Consider the following 21,320-nt stretch of genomic DNA (forward strand, 5'->3'; position numbering starts at 1 on the left):
AACGGGACATGGGAATTTGTTCCTTATTAACATGAGCTGCTTTTAATCTTACCATGTCAGTTCATAATATTCTTTAATCTTTATATGTCAGAGACAATGTCAGTGAGGCAGGAGAAATATCAGAAGCAATGGTACCCAATATGAAAGAGGTGATACCTGAGAGATGCATGGCTTCTGATCTTAAAACAACTACTTTCTGAACATTATAAGTAAACTACTTAACCTTTCTAAACCTTGATTTCCTTGTCTCTAAAATGAAAGTTCTTCTGATATCTATCTTCTTGGAATCTTAGCACTGCTTTCGATTAATGATGTGAAGAATTAGGATTACTTATATCTAGAAAGCTCTTAATAAACATTATGCTTTTGTAAGAAATAGAGAACTTGCTCACTTAAATGGTTATAATCAAACTTAGAGATACTACTGATATCACTCATACTTAAATCCCTCCTTTCTTCTCTGTTTCTATTGACATATTGCTAATTACTTATTAATTATTGTTGTTTTTGAGTCCAATTCAAAGGCACACTCAGGAGTTACTCAGGGCTCTGCTCTCAGAAATTGCTACTGGGAGGCTGTCCCAATCCTAGGCCAGTTGGCCTTTCTCAGAGGTCTGGGTTTTTCACTCCTCTCTGCCTCATTTCCCCTTGTTCCCCAGATTTTAATGGGAGAAACATAGCTTCTGCCTGCAATTATATTACCAAGACATCAGTTTTCTTTTTTTTGCTTTCTCTTAGTGAAGTTTTTCAGACTCTCTCTGTTAAATTAACTGATGTGGCTTCTGTTTCTTGAATGGGCCCTGCCCCATACCACATGCACACACATTTTGCTCTTCTTTAATGAGTTAACTGGGAAGGAAATTAACAAGTTTTTGAGTGGGTCATGGGTCTGAATGGAGGGAGTCAGAGTATTTTCTGATATCCTGTACAGTCTTGACAAGAGCACCTGGGACTGGATCCCTTTGGCCATGACAATTAAGACTGGGTTTTCCAGGCCACCAATGCCCCCAGAGTGGCCATGTTTGAGAAGTGAAATGTTCTTTTCAGATGGGCCAGGAAAAAATAAGGGGAAAGGAGAAAAATGAAGAGGAGAGAACTGTGGTAACCCAACAGAAGTTAAAAAAAATAAAAAAAAAAGGTTTCAGTGGAAGATGCAGGTGAGACAGAGAGCCAGGTGCAAAGCTAGTCCTCAAAGGATGACAGAGACTGGGGCTGGGAAAGTCAGGGGGTGAGAAAGACCTATAGTGTCACTAAGGTACCATCGGGCAGCATAGCCTTTCATTTATTTACACATAATAAAACAAATGTGCACAAAAGATTGGTCAACACCACTTTGCTGCTTCATTGGTTTCCAAAAGGACTTGCTGCCTCCCTGCTGAGAGATTATTTCCAGAAGCCTGTCTCAGGTCACTCTCCATAACCTTCTCGCTCAGGACTTGTTATGGTTTGTCTCATTGTATCTGTCTGTCTTTTTCTCACTCATTCACACAAAACATACACAAAATACGTCTTTATTTTTTATTCAGAGAACCCTGAAAATTCCATGTTTTCAGAAGAGACCCCCCCCCCACCATAGCACATCTGTGGTGTGGTCCTGCCTAACTCAAATCTACCCATCAGTGAGGCATCAAGAGAGCTGCAGAGGAGGCTGTAATTGCCCTTTGACCCCCTACATAGCCAGAATAGCCCTACATATTTGAACCCCTACATAGCCAGAATACCTTTTCCTTAAGTTCAATGAGCTGAGGTATGGGGGATGAGGTAGATGGCCTCAGAGTGAGGGCAGCTTCTCCTAGTGGATTTGGGTAGGCCTAGCACCAAGTAGCCCTGATTTGGGAGCAGAAATGCTCTTGTCCTTGACTTAGAAATTAATTCTCTTATTGCTTATTTTGTTTTGGAGCCATACACTTCAATGCTTACTCCTGACTTTATGCTTAGGTATTACTTCTGGTAGTGTGTGGAGACCAGATGTGGTGCCAGGAATCAAACTCAGGACTGCTGTGTGCAAAGTGAGCGCCTTACCTGCTATATGTAATATCTCTCCAGTTCCATGTTTCTGTTTCCCAAGAGTCAGATATATTGTTAAATATTACATGAAGTAAAATTCACCTTTTAAATCTGTTTTGGGCCACATCTAGTGATGCTTAGATCTTACTCCTGTATTTGTGTTCAGGGATAGTTTCTGGCAGTTTCTGGGAACATATGCAGTGTTTGCCCACTGTATGCAAGGCAAGTGCTTTATTCACTATACTATCTTGCCAACCTTATACAGTTCTGAGTATTGACAAGTGTATGATCATATCATCTCCACTGTAGTCATGATACAGAACACAGATGTGGACATTTTTATCATCCTATTCCCCTAAATTCACTCTTTCTCCATTGTTGGTAACTTTCCTCTCAGGTGCCTGGCAGTTATTATCCAAGAGATTTTTTGGATGGGGGTGGGGAGCCTAATTTTGCTTTATACAGAATCTTCTATACGTTAAAACACATAGTATGTAGCCTTTGTGGTTTGTTTTAAAGCAGAACAACTGCAGTATAATTGAACATGGTATGTTCTTAGCTGTGCAATCAGATAAGTAAGAATGTCTTTGCCTATGTGGTCATTTGTGCTATCATCACTTCAAACATCACAGCACACATAGTCATTTCCTAAGTGAATCCTTATGCTCACTCTTGATCCTTCCCTTTTGATATCTGGCCTCAATCTGCCTCCTCTCCCACTACTTTGGACACACCTGCCTCTGCCCTTACTTACCCTGCCCTTACTTATCCTATCAGTGTGCATGTTCTTCTTCTTAGGCTCTTTTTTTTCCCCCCAAAGTTACTCACTTCATTAATTCAATCTATCCAAGTCCTGTTGATCCTTCAAGTCTATCTTTTATTTTGATTAAACATTTTATTATAATTTAGTTAAAGAATAGTGGTTTACATAGTTATTGAAGGTTGAGCTTTAGGCCTATATTTTAACACCAATCCTATTACCATTTCAACTCCCTTCAACTTGACAAAATTCTTTTCTAAATGTTTTTTGGTTTTTTTTTTGGTGGATTTTGGGTCACACCCGGCAGTGCTCAGGGGTTTTTCCTGGCTCTGTGCTCAGAAATTGCTCCTGGCAGGCACGGGGGACCATATGGGACGCTGGGATTTGAACTGATGACCTTCTGCATGAAAGGTAAATGCCTTACCTCCATGCTATCTCTCCGGCCCCCTAAATGTTTTTTGTAGTTAAACTCAATCAAGCATCTCTTTCTGGAATGAACTATGTTATACTTCCAAACTAAAAAATAAAACTAGAGGGGCCAAATAAAACTCTAAAGTGCTCCCATACTCTATAATACCCTTCTAACACTCCTTATCTGCCATCTTGGAAGGTACATTGCAAAATTTGGTGATTGTAGCTTAGATCTCAAGTTTTCAGTGCTATTGAGTCTCTATTTAGGTGGTTAGCCATACCACTGTCCTATCTTTTAACTTCCTTTCTCTCACCCCAGTCGTATTTTCAATAAAAGAGCATTTAATCTCTGGGAATGATCCAATTTATACTTTCAACCTCCTTATCTCATTCTAATGCAATTGGATACTATATTTGGGTTTACATATATATATATATGTGTGTGTGTGTGTGTGTGTGTGTGTGTGTGTGTGTGTAAACCCAAATATAGTATCCAATTTTTATACATGTAAACTCCAGCATCTGTGGCAGTTTTTAAGACTGATACTGTCTGCACCCACACCTTTTCAGTCTGAGACAGTACCTTGTTTGTGTTTTCACCTCTTTTAACATGACCTGATCATTTCCTGACAGAATTAATTTCTTTTTGTTGAAAGTCCACAATTTTTTCCCCCCGGTTTTTGGGCCACACCTGGCAGCGCTCAGGGGTTACTCCTGGCTATCTGCTCAGAAATAGCTCCTGGCAGGCACGGGGAACCATATGGGATGCCGGGATTCAAACCAACCACCTTAGGTCCTGGATCAGCTGCTTGCAAGGCAAACACCGCTGTGCTATCTCTCCAGCCTCAGGGTTTACATCTTTTAACATGTGTGTTGGGAGCATCAGGATCAAATCCACGGCCTCATCTATGTAAGACATGTGCTCTATTTCTGAGCCACCTGCTTGGCATAGATTCCTATATTTAACTTTAGAGTTCTATTTGGCCTTTCTAGTTTTATTTTTTTTTAGGTAGGGAGCATAATATAGTTCCTTCCAGAAAGGGATGCTTGATTGAGTTAAGTTACAAAAAGCACTTGGAAAAGAATCTTTTCATAAAGTAATCACATAAAACGTCACCTCTCATATTTTGCATCATTTTTGCTGAAAGTCTTCTAAGGTTAGAATGAAAGACTTTTTATATTCACATGGTGGTAGGCATTGGAAGGAGTTTAGAGATTTTCTGATTTTTTGATCCAGGTGTATCAAGAGTTCTTGTGACCACTGATCATGCATGCAGCACTCTTGCTGTGTTCTGCTGTTAAACAAAACAAAAACAAAATAAAATAACTTCTAAACCAAGAGGCTACAGCACTTTTGACTGAATAAATATAGCCATGTCATGTTTATTTCCATGGTTTAGCATATCAGCAGTGGAAATCTTCAGCGGAAAATTGAATACAACAGTTTCATCACATGATGTGTTTTGCTCATGTTTGGATACGCCACTGACAGAGGAGCCTGAGAACTGAATCCTGTGCATTGAGAACCTGCTGTCACACAGCTTGCACATAAAGCAGGAAAAGAATTAAATATTATGCTGATGTGAAACAGAGTTGGATCTATGATGAAATTTGAGAGCCAATTAAGCAGTTATTTTAAAATTTAAAATTGGTTTCAGATTAAACTTAATATTTAAATTGTTAGACTTACAATTAAGTGATATTAAAAGTAAAAAGACTCAATCTATATACAGTGTATTATAATTACACAGAAATCATTTAATTCTATGCTCCTCAGTTTATTTACATTTGTTGCTGCATCTGTATGGTAATTCTGGTACATATACTATATTATGTTGTGTTAGTCCCCTCTCTTTCCATCTGTGTTAAGTACATTGAAATTAACCTTTAGATGGGGCTGGAGAGATAGCTTGGAAGTAGAGCATTTGCCTCGCATGCAGAAGGATGGTGGTTTGAATCCCAGCTTCCCATATGGTCCCCCGAGCCTGCCAGGAGCGATTTCTGAGCATAGAGCCAGAAGTAACCCCGGAGCACTGCTGGGCGTGACCTAAAACCCAAAAGAAAAAAGAAAAAAAAGAAATTAACCCTTAGGGGAGTATTTACTCCATAGTTACTGGCAAACCCTTTTATCATCAGAAAATTGGTTATTGAATACATACCAGCATACCATGATGCTACATACCAGATGTGGTGTGTAAGAATTTTTGTTTGCAAGAGAAAAAGGCTCATTTAGATTAGTTCAACTGAAGTGAGGAGGTTTTTGTAAAGAATATTTATTGTAAAAAGAAATGATGATTTATAAACAGGCCCACACCTACCTTGTGCTACTTGATAATGGTGCAAGGGATGGTGGGTGCTTTGTGATTCTACCCACCCTGGACTCTGTGCTCTGGTTCACTGTTAATTTCACAGAACCTGCTTCTTTCTGTCTTGACCTTAACATCCTCCCCTCCTCTATATATTATCTCTGTTATTGTTTTCTTGTTTTCTTTTAACTTTTTATTGTATTAATTTATTGTATTGTATTTATTGTATTCAGATTCTCATTATTTGTTCTCATTCAAGACTGTTGTTAAAAACAGATCAGGTCTCTTTGCTTTGTTGCTTTAATTTATGAGATCCTCTGAAGGAGTTAATTTCATTGGTCTTATTTTTTTATGCAAACTAATATCAATCCATACTGACTTATGGTTTACCTACTCACTATTGGCAAAGAAAGAATTTGGAGTCACATAGAACACATTTTGGCTTAGTATACATGAAAGTTATGAAGAAAGATGAATTAAAATGGAATAATACTGCAAGGTACCACTTAAATGTGGAATCTTGATAAACAAAAGCCAATAACATAGAAACAGAAATGGTGGTTGCCAAGGACTGGAGTGGATAAACTAGGTAAAATTTGTAAAAGAATACCTATTATCAGTTTTGAGATCTAAAGTATGAAGTTATTAATATACATCTAGGTACATAGTGATTATAGTTGATAATACTGCATTTTATTTATTTTTTTGGCGGGGGAGGTCACAGCCAGCAGTGCTCAGGGGTTACTCCTGGCTCTACACTCAGAAATCGCTCCTGGCAGGCTCGGGGAACCATATGGAATGCTGGGATTTGAACCACTGTCCTTCTGCATGCAAGGCAAATGCCTTACCTCCATGCAATCTCTCCAGCAATAATACTGCATTTTAGGGGTTGGAGTGACAGTACAGTGGTAGGACGTTTGCCTTGCACGTGGTTGATTCAAGATGGACCTGGTTCTATCCCCAGTATCCCATATGGTCCCCCTAGCCAGGAGTGATTTCTGAGCGCAAAGCCAGGAGTAACCCCTGAGCATCACTGGGTGTGGCCCAAAACCCAAAAGAACCAATAAAACAAAAAACAAAAACCTTGCATTATATAATGACATTTGCTAAGAAAGTGGAACTTAAATGTGAGGACTTATTTTATCACCAAATATAGAAAATAAAACCTAAATATATATGAGTTGATAGATGGCTCATTAACTAGATGGTAAAGTCCTCCTATATATGTGCACTTTGCCATATCTATGACGTATATGTCAAATCATCATATTGAACAATTTGAATATCTTGTAATTTTTATATCTATTCTACCTAAATAAAGCTAAAAAGAAAAGCTGCATTAGAATGGAAAAAATATAAAAAGATGCCAAAGTTTGTTTAAAATTTGGTATATGGTTCTAAGCTTTATACATTATTGAAGTAGATGAAAACTGTACAAGTTTGGGGCCTGAGTGGTGGCGCAGCAGCAGGGCATTTGCCTTGCAAGCGGCTGACCTAGGACGAACCACGGTTCGATTCCCAGTGTCCCATATGGTCCCCCAAGCCAGAAACAATTTCTGAACACATAGCCAGGAATAACCCTTGAGCATCACCAGTTGTGGTCCCCAAACAAACAAAACAAACACAAAATGAAAAGTGTACAAGTTCTTAGAAAACTATTCAGCAGTTGCTGCAAAAGCTGCACAAATTTTCTGTATAATCCAGAAGTTCCCCTTCAAATGCTCAAGAGAAATGAATCATTTTTCTAATGTTGTATGTAGGCATTAATTTCTCAATATTACTAAGTTGGAATAGCTTCAAACTTACTCTTACTGTTTATCTACAAGAAAATGGTCATAAAGAATGTGAATTGCTACACACAGCAGCAAGGATAAAAATCATCAACACCAGGGGTGGAATGATAGTAGAGTGGATAAGGCTTTTGCCTTGCATGTGGTTGGCCTGGGTTATCCCCAGCATCCCACATGGTCCCCTGAGCCAAGCAGAAGTGATCTCTGAATACAGAGACAGAAATCACCTCAACCATCATCAAGTGTGAACCTAAAACAAAGCAAAACAAAAAGTCATCAACACCACATGTGTGAAAATCATCAGATCTGTCAGGGGTATGCTCTGTGTCATCATGTATGTGCTGTTCAAAAAACCAATTAAAGTTAACCTATGTTAATAGAAATCAGAACAGTGACTGGTCTTATGGGAAAGTTTCATTTGGGTGGCAGGGGACATAGGATAATTGCTAGAGTGCTTTATATCTTGATTTGGTGGTTGCTACCCAGAGGTAAATGTCTGTAATGGTCTTTAACTATACACATAAAATATGGCAACTTTATTGCAAGTTATCCTGAAAGTTAATGACTTGACTATAAGTTAAACCTCAACAAAAGTAAATATAGAGAAAAGTAGATGAATATGCTCATTGACCCCCAGAAGTTTAGAATCCACAAGTGGTAGGTAAAGAATGACTTACATGGAAGTCCAAAAGTATAATTGAGAAAGGAAAGTGTTACTTCAATTAAATAGGGATTGCCCTGGGATCACCAAGGGAGCAGCAGCAGATTCTGTTGAGAGAAAATAATTTTCCATCTAGAGAGGAGTATGGATGTAACAGGTGCTTTAAAATGTTACCTGACTTAACCCCACAAGCAATTCACATAACGTATCACTGATTATAGGAAAGGAAAGCTTTGGAGTGTTACAAAGAGATTCAACACAAGAGTTAGGAGTATGGAAGAAATCATTTGCAATAAACTCTGTTTATAAAGGAGTATTTGTTTTCAGAGGCTGTTGTGATGAACTCACCCAAACTGGAAGGCCAAATGTAACAACAATTTATTCTCTAATGTTTTGGGGGGCTAGAAGTCTGAACCCAGGGTTGTTAATCATACTTTATTTCTTTCCCTTTTTTTCCCTTCCCTTTGTTGATATTGATGCAATAACCAGAGTCGTACATGTTTGACTGCAGAGCTCAGGCACATGCTTCATTTTGATGTGGTACTAATACCATTGTTTAGTTGTGCTCATGGAGGTCACATCCTTTTAGTTGTGGTGTTTACACATCCACATCTGTGGTGTGGCTGCAGATGGTTTGAGGTGTTCGAGGACTCTTAGTATTTGGTGCATGCTAGACACCAGGGTGCAGTTCCTGGCCTCCCTCCCACTTGCAGAGCAAATTCTTGGTCTTTGAACCATTTCCCTGAACATTCTAGAAACGAGTCCACTCCTTGCCTCTTCCAGCTGTGAGTAGCTGTTGTGGTATTCCTGTTCTTATGAACATGCCAGTGCAATAGCTGTCACTTTTGTCAAATTGGCTTCTCCTCTGTGTGTCACTTGGGATGGCAAGGCCAAACCCAGTGTTCCAGCATTATCACCTTATCTCAAGTTCCATGACTTAGTTAATCTGTACAGACCCTTAAAAAATAAGGTAGCATTCAAAGATTCTGGGAATTTGATGTAGATAGTAGTTTACTTCAAATCCTTTATGGAATGAATAATATATGAGTTCATTTATTTATAGAGAATAATTTATATAAAGAAGTGCTACAATGTGATCCATGAATTAAGTTTATAATGTATTTTTCCTACACATTTGCCAGGCAGAAAACCCCTTGATTGTATATTCATGCACACACACACACACACACACACACACACACACACACACACACACACACACTTTTAGTTTCTGCAACTGTACTTGCCCTAATCTGGGATCATCTGGAGAAATGGAACCATCTTCAGTTCACCATTCACAGAATATAACAAGAAACTCCAAGAGGGGGCTGGAGAGATAGCATGGAGGTAGGGCATTTGCCTTCCATGCAGAAGGACATTGGTTTGATTCCGGCATCCCATATGCCTGTCAGAAGCAATTTCTGACCTTAGAGCCAGGAGTAACCCCTGAGCACTGCAAGATATGACTCCCCCAACCAAAAAAAAAACAAGCAAACAAAAAACACCCCCCCCAAAAAAAGATAAAGAAGAAAGAAAGAAAGAAAAAAACTCCAAGGGGAATTTCAATACCTTTTGAAATATTGATTGTTCTAAATTTTGATAGAATATAATCACTTTTGTCAAAGAAAAGTATATTACATATAACTAATAAAGAGCTAAATGTTGGAGCCAATCTTCTTTTGAAGTCTTTGGATCCTTTTACAGAAATAGCATCTGGGGGCCAGAGAGATAGTGTGGAGGCAGGGCATTTGCCTTGCATGCAGAAGGACGATGGTTCAAACCCCGGCATCCTATATTGTCCCCCCAGCCTGCAGGAGCGATTTCTGAGTGTAGAGCCAAAAGTAACCCCTGAGCGCTGCTGGGTATGACCCAAAAACCAAAAATAAATAAATAAATAAATAAAATTTGAAAATAATTATTGTCTTAGAATAGAGACTGGTACATTTTTCTAGTACTGAGCCAGCACATGAGATATTTAGATATTTCATGTTCATTTCGTCTCTGTTCCAATGACAACAGTGGGTGCCCCAATTCAGCTATAAACAAATAGTATTAAAAAATATAATGAAGGACATGGCTGAGTTTATTTATATCACTAAACTTTTAGCTACCTATAGCTTTTACATTACAACATAGTATCCAACTTTTTTACCTTTCTCCATGATTTAAAGACATTTAAAACTATTCTTAGCTCATAGGCAATGAAAAGTCAGGCAACAGGCTAGATTTAACTTGTTTGATGATCCCTATCTTAGATAACATCTCATCTGCAGGAGTTTTTCTAAAATTTAAACTCTTAGAACCCCAGGATTAGCTAGAATCTCAGAGGTTACCTGCTTGCTCTTCATTCTCACCATAATGTCCAGTTGCAAGCTGGAGGGTTTGTACAATGAGTAGGGCACTTGCCTTGTATGCAGCAGACCTGGGTTCCATGCCCAGTAATGCGTATGGTGTCCTGAGTGATCCTGGAACTCAGAGCAAAGAGTTGGTCCTGAGTACCACCAGAGTATTCCCTTCAATCCCCCTAACCCAAAATTAAAAACAAAAACCAAAATGATGGTCTCTATTTGCCAATTAATGACATGCATGCCTTCTGTTCCTGCAGCTGGAAAGTGGGGACAAGGGGGGATATCACCTCCTAGGCCAGCTCTTTCTCCCCCAGACAGGCTGATGATGAGAATTCTTCCCCAAGCACAAGGGCACGGACTCCAGCAAGAGCAGCTACAGGATACAGTTGGAACTGTGAAGCACAATATTAACACATCAGGTTAATTTCATGCTCGACTTGTCTTGGGCTGATATTAACGAAAATTAAATTTTGTGCTAATCAGCCTCAGTGTTCAGCATGCACGACACAGAATATGTGATTGCTGGCAAGGGTGGTTAAATCATATTTATGCTATTTGTGTGGTGCCTGAATAACAAGGAAATACTATTACCAACAATTAAACTCCCAAGTTGACAGATGTCACCACAAGCCCACAGAGCGGAGTGCAAGGGAAGATTCTTCCTAGCAAGTTTCAAGGCAGGAAGGATGCAATCCAGGAGTCGCATTTTCATTCCAATTTCCTCCTCTCCTTTGCATGAATAGTTTTGAATGTCTGACCCATGTAAGTGATTTTACTCTGTACCCTGCTCTCTCCCTTCTTCCTTTTCTTCTTGACTTTGAAAAGTTCTTTTTCAAAAGAAATTTATTTGGGGCTGGAGAGATAGCATGGAGATAGTGCATTTGCCTTGCATGCAGGTCAGTGGTTCGAATCCCAGCATCCCATATGGTCCCCTGAGCCTGCCAGGAGTGATTTCTGAGCGTAGAGCCAGGAGTAACCCCTGAGCACTGCCAGGTGTGACCCAAAACCCAAAGCCCTCCACCAAAAAAAAATTATTTTTAATTTTAGGCATATCATGATTTGTAAATACTGTTAGTGTAGGGTTTTATGCATACAATATTCCAATGCCACATTCTCTCCCAGAATGTTTACTTCCCTCCACTATTATCCCAGTGTCCTCCCACCTATCCTATACCTTGGTCTTCCTGTGTGGTCAGCTTCCTTGTGAAGACCAGTTCTTTGACTCAGTTGCCCTTGAGCATTTGTTATCTCTTACTATTTCTTTACATATCACATATAAGAGATATTTGTGTTTGATATTTGTGTCTGTCTCTTTCCTCTGACTGATAGTCAGCATGATAGTCTTTAAATTCATCCTCACAGTAGCAAATTGAACAATTTAATCTTTTCTTATAGCTAAATGGTATTCATTGTGTATATATCATGCATTTATTAGAAACAAGCAAGGAAGAATATTTGCTTCTTTACCAGTGACACAGAAAGTCTCTTGTGCTCCTGAGAACATTCAGGTGGTTTACTGGGTGAAAGCAAACAATAAAAGTGTTTTGTTTTGTTTTGTTTTCCTTACTGAAGTGCAGAGCTAGAGAAAGGAGAGGTAGAATGAAGCTGTTCTCTCTGAGAGTAGGAGGGATGTTGGTCGGAACCAGGACTAGGGCATCTGGGGCCTTTATTTTTACTCTGTGACCTGAGTCCATCATTATTTGCTGTTTGCATGCTAGCTCCCAGCTTTTGTTTGCTGGAACAGGGATGGGCTATGAAGGACAGCAATCCCCAAAGGAAATTTCAGCACGGTCCCCCATTACTTCTTCTATAGCAAAACTTCCTTCTACAGATTGTCTCCAGTTCTAGCCATCCACAAGGAAACATTGGGAATAAAAAGTCCTTAGGATTTTAGGTCATTAATTGATGAGAAAGCTATTGAATGTCCCCAGTGACAGGCCCTTTATGGACTTCCAGCTCCTGCTTCTTTCCAGAGAGGAGTGTATCTCCTGGTTGCTATGCTACGAGATCAGCCGAGGGTTTGTGGTGGAGGGCAGGAAAGATGAGATTTGCATTTATCTTGGTGGAGAGTCCCTTCATCTACGATTGCCTGAGATCAAGGGTTTTCCTAGACAGGGAACTTCAGTGCTCAGTTGAAACAGTCTCACAGCTGGTACACTTGATGACCTCACTTGTAAGACTCCCACAGTCTGAGGTATTTTTCATTGTTAGTAGTTCCCAAGGAAACGCCAATGATTTTTTTTTTTTTTTTTTTCAGTTTGGGGGCAGGCAATTCAGGCACCAACTAGAGCCCTTCAGAGCCCAGGTCTTCCCTTTTCTTCTCTTTATGCAGGCATCCAGCTTTCTAACCTAGGGAATGAAGAAACTTTGAATGGATGAACAGGTCTTGGCAGGAGGACTAACTGACACATGCTTCTTCTGTGGCCTCTCCTTCTCGAGGGTCTTGTGACAGACAGTGCTTAGAGATCCCGCTTCCTGTTCTGGCCACTGTACACACACTGATTCAGGCAAGCATATCCCAGTAAGGTCAGTTCACATAAAGGGCATGTCCTTTTTGTTGTGTGGGGACAAGGATTTACTTTTAGAAACTCAAAAAAAAGGACAGAAGGGCAATTGCAGATGAAAACCAGATGGTGAGGCTCAGTTTATAGAGGGGAGGATTTAAGCAGTGTTAAATCCAGGGACTCCCCCCCAGAGATGTGTTTGATCCAATGGACCCTGGAGGAGCCCAGAACTAAGCATTACTTTGAGGAGCTTCTTCAGGTTGGGCGCTAGCCCTGTACCAATAGGCAGGTAAACTGGTATCAAGACACTCAGATTTGGATCTACTGCCCCCTGGCTGGCAGCTGGAGGCCTGTCTTTCATGGTGCCCTGCTGAGCATGTAGGCAAAGGGCAGGCCACAAGCCCTGATTCCTCCTGCTCTGTAGAAAGAGATTCTAGGTATGATGTGTCTTGGACAGTCAGATTACGCATGCTTATAAGGCCAGACTTGGCTGTGTAAAGAACTTAGTGCTCTATGTGGTTAAATAAATCCAGGGACTTTGTGGTCCAATTTAGAAACTTCCAGAAAGGGAGTTCCCAGCTATATTAGGGGTTCATTTTATACATTCAGTTCATTTTGTACATCTACCTTGGTTTTTGGGGGGGCTTATGGTGTTTGGACCACATTCAGCCAGCTGTTTTCAAGGCTTTTTCCTGTTCTCTATGCTGTCATTACTCCTAGTAGGGCTCCAGGGATTTGGTTCATCATATGTGGTACCAGGGATAGAATCTGGGATGGCTGCATGCATGCAAAGCAAGCATAATACCCACTATATTATCTCTCTTCCCCCATCTACATTTTTTAATCTGCTATTCTTAGGCTCAGTGGTGCTTTCAAGTCCCAAAGAGGTCATATTTTTAAATCTTGAGTCAAGATTAAAACTCATGGGGCCGGAGAGATAGCATGGAGGTAAGGCGTTTGCCTTTCATGCAGAAGGTCATCGGTTCGAATCCCGGCATCCCATATGGTCCCCCGTGCCTGCCAGGAGCAATTTCTGAGCATGGAGCCAGGAGTAACCCCTGAGCACTGAGGGATAGATATCATTTGGGTATGACCGAAAAAAAAACACACACACAAAAAAAGATTAAAACTCATATCATATATGGGTTAGTATGCTTCAATAACAGAAATTGTTAATCTACTTGCTGCCTTTCCATCTTTATCTACCGTATTTTCTGGCGTATAAGACAACCAGGCGTATAAGACAACCTGCTAATTTTATAGTTAAAACATAGGTTTAGGCCTATATTTGCTGTATAAGACAGAATGTTCCTTGCTGCAAGTGTATCTTCCACAGTGAGCCAATCACAACAAGCAAAGGTCCAAAGGTTATAAAGCCTGCTTGGATTGGCTGAGTTTGAGAGGCGGTCCGAGCAGCCTTGCAGTGATTGGTGCAGGATCGAGTTGGAAAATTCGTTTTGTGGCAATATTCAGACAAATTTCCTTTAGTGGCATATTGAAACATTTTTCGGGATATACTCGGCATATAAGATGACCCTCGATTTTCGGTTGACTTTTTTGTTTCAAAAGTTGTCTTATACGCCGGAAAATAGGGTACATAAAAGGTAGTTTAATAGGGCAATTGGGTCTTCATATTCTGTACAACAGGGGGTATTAGAGAGCAGAGAAGAGTCAGTATGTCTTGGATAACCCCAAATGGGAATGGGGGATGGGGTGGGGACAGACCCAATTCTGATCACTCTGGGTGATTACCCAAGAACTGGGTGTTTAAAGGGGATAAAGTGATATGCACAGTATCCTTTCATTAGCAATAGTGCAAACCACAGTGTCGAAGAAGAAGGAGAAGGAGGAGGAGGAGGAGGAAAAAAAGAAGGAAGAAGGAAGAAGAAGGAGGAGGAGGAGGAGGAGAAGCAGCAGCAGCAGCAGAAGAAGAAGAAGAAGAAGAAGAAAAAGAAGAAGAAGAAGAAGAAGAAGAAGAAGAAGAAGAAGAAGAAGAAGAAGAAGAAGAAGAAGAAGAAGAAGAAGAAGAAGAAGAAGAAGAAGAAAGAACTGAGAACATTAGTGGTAGGAAATGTGCACTGGTGAATGGTGGTGTACATTCTATGACTGAAACTCAACCATGAATAATTTTATAACCATGGTATTTAAATAAAGTAATTATATATATATATAAACAATTCTTAGACTCTTCTCCCCTGTTAAGCACATCCCATGCACTTACATTGTTAAGAGAGTAATCCAAACAAGTGTTATGGCTCACTGCACAGCAAGAAAGGCCAGAGGGAGGGGGACTTCTAGGATTTAGGTAGAGAACAGCCTTTGCTGGATGCTCAGCTGCTCTGAGAATAGGAGCAGAATAATGAAAAGAGAGATAGATATCATTTACCCTCTGGGGTGCTCTATCTTTTAATTCTCCCCAAAACTTCGGAGGCAAGCAAATCTCTAATGATGAATGAAAGACAGAGTTGAGCATGGTTAAGCAACTTGTCCAAGATCACACTGTTGAGATGCTAAGCTAAAATATGGACTTTTGTCTGTCTCTGTGTTATGATGTCCTTCGAAGAAGGAGACAGGGAGGGTACTGGGCCTGAGGATGTCCTAGGAGAAGGCAAATGTGAACTCCTGGAACAGTTGTTTTCTCATTCCTCATTCTCTCTCCATTTCCAGCCAACTCATGAATCATATGTTTATAGATCATCCCTGGCAGGGGAAAATCAGAAGCAGCACTGCTTTAGTTTCCCCTAATGATGGGTATAGAGGTGAAATGTCTCAGTAAACTGAATTTCTCATAAAGTCTGGGGACATATGTCCACCTTATGAAGCTCTTGTAGCAAGGTAAGACAGGGAGTCAAAGGCCAACTGTGGGCTGGTCCAAGGAAGCATATGGGCTGGATCAGTCATCTCTCAACCCCCACCCCAATTTGTTTTTTGGTGTTTTGGGCCATGCTAGGTATTCTCAGGTTGTTATTCCTAGCTCTAGCTCTGCATTCAGGGATCACTCCTAGAATGTTTTGGGGGACCGTATAGATGCCAGGGATTGAACTAGAGTCAACAACATGCAGGACAAGCTTTAACCCCTATACTATCTCTCAAACTTTCAACCCTCTTTTAGTATCAGCCCCATTTAAATTGCTTATTTGTGCTCTATGTTTCCCAGACTTTGGGCTTCTATTTGGGCCCAGTGGCCTATGTTACTCACCTGTTAGATATGGAACAAAACTAAGATGAAAGACAACCCCAGAAGAAGACATGTAGGAAGATCATAGAGAGATACATGGAACTTTATAGTATTAATGGTACCAGTCAAGAGCCTGGGTTAGAACTGTCTACTAATACGCACACACACACACACACACACACACACACACACCCCTCAGGTCTATACAGGTGCTTATTTCTATTCTGGCTCAGAGATTAGGCCTGATCTTGCTTAGCAAAGCACAAATACAAATACATTTGATAATTTTTTTTGTTTGTTTTTGGGCCACACCAAGTGAAGCTCAGGGGTTACTCTGGCTATGTGCTCAGAAATCACTACTGGCTTGGGGGACCATATGGGATGCCAAGTGATCAAACCATGGTCTGTCCTAGGTCAGCTGCATGCAAGGCAAATGACCTACCGCTGTACCACCACTCCAGCTTCTACATTTGATAATTTTGGGGTGGGGCTGAGACTGGGGCTGCTTGTAAGTACTGCCCTAATTCTAAGAACACAGATGTCACATTCTTGAACCAAGTCAACCTTAAGATTGGCCCAGTCCCCTGGGTCACCCAGGGCCAGGTGCCTGCTTCCGTTTGCCTGCATCTGTCTTCCCCACCTAGCAAGAAGACATCTGTCCACTTGTCACCAACAGAATCACATAAGTGAATCTCAGCTGGGGGTTCAAGTTATGAGCCAACCTCAACTCTTAATTCAGCCACTCTTGTGACTGAATAATGTAGCCTTCTAATTGTAACAATATGTGTTAAAAAACACATTAAGCATAAATGAAGACTATTCTGCTATCATTCCCTTTCTTCTCTTTTATTCCTTCCTTTCTCTTCCTTTCTTTTTCTTCCTTCCCTCTCCTTCCTTCATTTATCCCTTCCTTCCTTCCTCCCTCCCTATCTCCCTCCCTATTTTCTTTCCTTTCTTCTTGGGTGTGCCTCCAAAGTTATTCAGAAAGCCTGAGAACACATTCTTGGCCAACTAGACTGGCTGTTCAATGTAAGTGTCCAAGGATGCTGTGCTGCTTGAGCTCTATGGTACAGGCAATTGCCCGAGCAACTCTGAAAATACAACTCTGGGACATACTTAGTAATGCTCATGGGACTATATGTTTCTGGGAGTTGAATCAAAGTTGCATGCATATAAAACATGCACCTTAATCCCTGTGCTTTCTCTTTAGCCCCTATCAGTCTTTTCTTGATTCATTTCTTTTAAATGTACTTAACACTATTTGACACCCTCTGTGTTTCCCTTATTTATGTGACTATTGTCTCTCTTCCCTTATAGAAAAGGACAAAAGGTAAACTTTGTATTTTTCCACCACTAATTATATACTATCCAGAACAGTGTCTAGCACATTTGTTGAAAGACTAAATTAATTCTTTTGTTTGTTTGTTTTTGGGTCACACCCAGTGATGCTCAGGGGTTACTCCTGGCTATTCACTCAGAAAGAGCTCCTGGCTTGGGGGACCATATGAGACGCTGGGGAATCAAACTTCTGTGCGTCCTATGTTAGCTGCATGAGAGGCAAACGTCCTACCACTGAGCCACTGCTCCAGCCCCAAGACTAAATTAATTCTTAAGACCTGCATTTTTTGGGGGGGTGGGCACACCCATTTGATGCTCAGGGGTTACTCCTGGCTAAGCGCTCATAAATTGCCCCTGGCTTGGGGGGACCATATGGGACGCCAGGGGATTGAACCGCGGTCCTTCCTTGGCTAGCGCTCGCAAGGCAGACACCTTACCTCTAGCACCATTTCGCCGGCCCCTTGGACTAAATTAATTCTTAATGTTATCAACTCATATCTAATTTTATTTGAAAGTACAGAGAAAGTATTTTTCTAGATGAATAAAATTTCCTTAAAACCATCAATTAAGATGGTTGACTAATTATCTTTGGTATGTATATTGCGTTGATCATTCCTGTGGTTTAAGACACAGAGATTCTACAGATTAATGTGATTCTCCACTTATTTAGCTGCCATGGGTTCAATTTTACTTTAGGTGTGGTTTTAGTCTAGTTTAATGAACAGATGTGAAAGTCTACTATACACAGGCGATTTCTATCTTTGTCTCTTGAGCCTGGGCGAGGGTATGCTGTAGCATTTTTCTTTATATTTCTAAAGCGACTAAGCTTTGTATTCCCTGGGGAAGTCATGCCAGGGTAAGCAGAACGAATAACTGGCCTTCAGAAACTCCTGACTTCCTTTGCAAACTGCTGGTTATAGTTCTTTTGCCCTTTCTAGGAACAAATAAAAAAGCTTTATATAAAAGTGCTTTAAAATTCTCTCATAAATCTGTCATTTTTAAACTTTCATCTGATTCCTATTCTAGAGTGATTTTTTTTACAAGAACAAAGAATTAAGCTCTGATATTAAAATCATTTTAGATCAAGCCAAAAGAATATAGGACTCATGGGACAATAAAGAAAAGGCGTTTCAGAGTTTATTTGGTGAGATCTAGAGTGCTCTTCCCCCTCCTTATCTGTCTTTGACAACATTGGCCTTCAGAATTCTACTCCCAAGATGCCTTTCTGAAACAAGTTGAAATGGAATTTTCTTTCATCACTATGCATGACTTATGCCTTTCGCCACAGACGGCTTTGCATTTAGGAATCATTTTATATTTATTTCTTTATTTTTAGAGCCATTGGCTGGTTAGGTCAATATTTTGGTTGACTGGGATAGTGATTTTCAGCCAGCGATGACAGCACACGAGACCCATCAAAAAAAATTTAGACTCATTTAGCCTCATGGAAATTAGTATGTGTTATTTAGAAGCCCCCAACGTAGTGTTTGTACACTTCCAAGGAAGGAATCATGGGAAAACCATACCCTTTCCCACCTCATATGTAGAATTTTCATTGCTGTCTGTTTTAGCCATATATGGGCTCCTGCTCTTACACTCTTTAAGGAGAGATGATTTTCCACTGAGACATGTCCTTAGCTCTAACTTGATGGCTTAAGTAGGAGATAGCAAACCTAATTCAGAGTCAGCAGGATTTTGAATTCTGTTTTCAACTCCTATCAACCAACAGCCTGGAGTGCTGTAATGACAGATGTCAAGTGATCAGGAGAGACAGGCAAATGTATGAATCTGTGCTACCCAGTGAACAAGAATCATCTCACATTTAAAGAAAATGTGGCTCCTGTTTGCTATTGAGCTCTGTAAGATGAAATTATTTAGTTGCTGCTGTCAGCCTATAAGACATGGACTGATTTCGGGAATTCAGGACCTTTGGGTCAGTTCAGAACAAGAGCAAAGAAACTGGGGTTCCATAGCAAGTGGGCATTCCTAAGTAAGTGAAACTTACTTGGTCTTGCATCCTTGGTGAAGAAGAGTTAGAATTGTATCAGTGAGTATTCCCAAGAGGTGATTTTCGGCATATTATCTGCCACTGCTTCCAACTGCTAGAATCTAAATTCATCTTGAGCCTGGCATTCTAGGCTCAATTTATTTATTCTTTGGTTAAAATGGTCATTAGAGATCTAGCTCAATGGTTGTTATACAAGGTCTCCTTTTGGTACACGGTAAATGGTGCTGGACACATCCATGATAGTTTAAACAAATATGTTCTTTCCCTGAGTAACAAGCTTATACCCTACCAGTTACCAGAGGGGTAATATAGCTGCCCCCATGGGGAGAGTCATAGGTGTCCTCACCAAGAATAGAGGGGGAGTCTTCCCTGGAGTTCTCCATTCCTGGGATGACTTTTGCAAGTTGAATGGAGGAGTGTAGTCTTTCTAGCCACTCTGTCAGCAGTTCTAAGCTGGTACTGGTTGGTGACCTAATGGACTTGCAGTGGTAGTTCTGTGTTTACTCTTACCTCGTCCTTCTTAGGACTGTGAACATTAGTTCATGTGTTAATCCATCTCAAAGGTAAGGTTTTTTTTATCCTAACAGGGCCTGCTCTTCTAACTGTGACATGTGTCTCCTGTACACATTTTGTTCTTTTATTTTTTCCTTTTACTGTCTTGAAGTAATTTTAGTTTATCACATTAGACAGATTTAGATGTTCAAAATAGAGCATTATAATTCAACATCCATATTTTCTATATTATTATTCTCACCAAAAGTGTAGTTTTCACTCATCAGCATACAATTTACCATTTTGATTCATTGACACAGCCTGTTCCCCTTCATTGTAACCAGTCCTTTGTTATCGGGATGTAAGGTTTTGCTTTTGTATTGTTTTTTAGTTTACTTTGTTTATTATTTTTTCAGATATGAAATCATATGATAAATATTTGAGCTATTTAATTTAGCACAATTCCTTAAGTTTCTTCTTTCTTATCACAGATGGTAAGGTTTTGTCTTTCTCATTTCTAGTAGTACTCCTTTGCATATTTGTAGCACATCTTTTTTGGGGGGAACTCTACTTTTTTATTAATTAATTTTTATATAATTAATTTATTTAAGCGCTGTGGTTACGAAATTGTTCATGGTTGAATTTCAGTCACAGAATTTATACCACCCTTCACCAATGCACATTTTCTGTCACCAATGTCCCCATTTTTCCTCTGCCATCTGCTTCTGGGGCAGTCATTTTACTTCTCTCTCTTTTCATTTTTGACACTGTGATTTGTACTATTGCTAATAAAGGAGTACCATGCATATCACTTTATCCTTTGAGCACCCAGATCTTGTTCAGTGATCACTTCCAACTGTCATTGTCACAGTCAACCATTCACTACCCTACCTGCATTCACCACTCTGTGGAAAGTCTTCCTGATCCTCATCTCTATTGTTTCTGGGTATTATTACTATACTATCTTTTATTTTTCTTATATCACAAATGTGTGAGATTATTCTGTCTATAACTCTCCCTTGGGCTCATTTTATTCAGCATAATAATCTCCATATCCATCTATGTATAAGCAAATTTCATGACTTCATTTTTTCTAATAATTGCATAGTATTCCATTGTATTCATGTACTACAACTTCTCTAGCCAGTCATTTGTTCTTGGGCACTTGGGTTGTTTAAAGATTCTGGCTATTGTAAATAGTACTGCAACAAATACAGAAATGCACAAGGCTTTTTTGGGGGGTGGGGGCATACCCGGTGATGCTCAGGGGTTACTCCTGGCTATGTGCTCAGAAATCGCTCCTAGCTTGGGGGACCATATGAGACAATGGGGGTTTGAACCAAGGTTCATCCTAAGCTAGTGCGGGCAAGGCAGATGCTTTAACACTTGCGCCACAACTCTGGTCCCTGCAGAAAACATTTTTGTATTGAATTTTTGTGTTCGTAGGGCATATCCCTAAAAGTAGTATTTGAACACATCTTTATTCACTTATTCATCCATAGGTACTCAAACTATTT

This window comes from Suncus etruscus, chromosome 9 (assembly GCF_024139225.1).
Source record: "Suncus etruscus isolate mSunEtr1 chromosome 9, mSunEtr1.pri.cur, whole genome shotgun sequence".
Lineage (NCBI taxonomy): Eukaryota > Metazoa > Chordata > Mammalia > Eulipotyphla > Soricidae > Suncus > Suncus etruscus.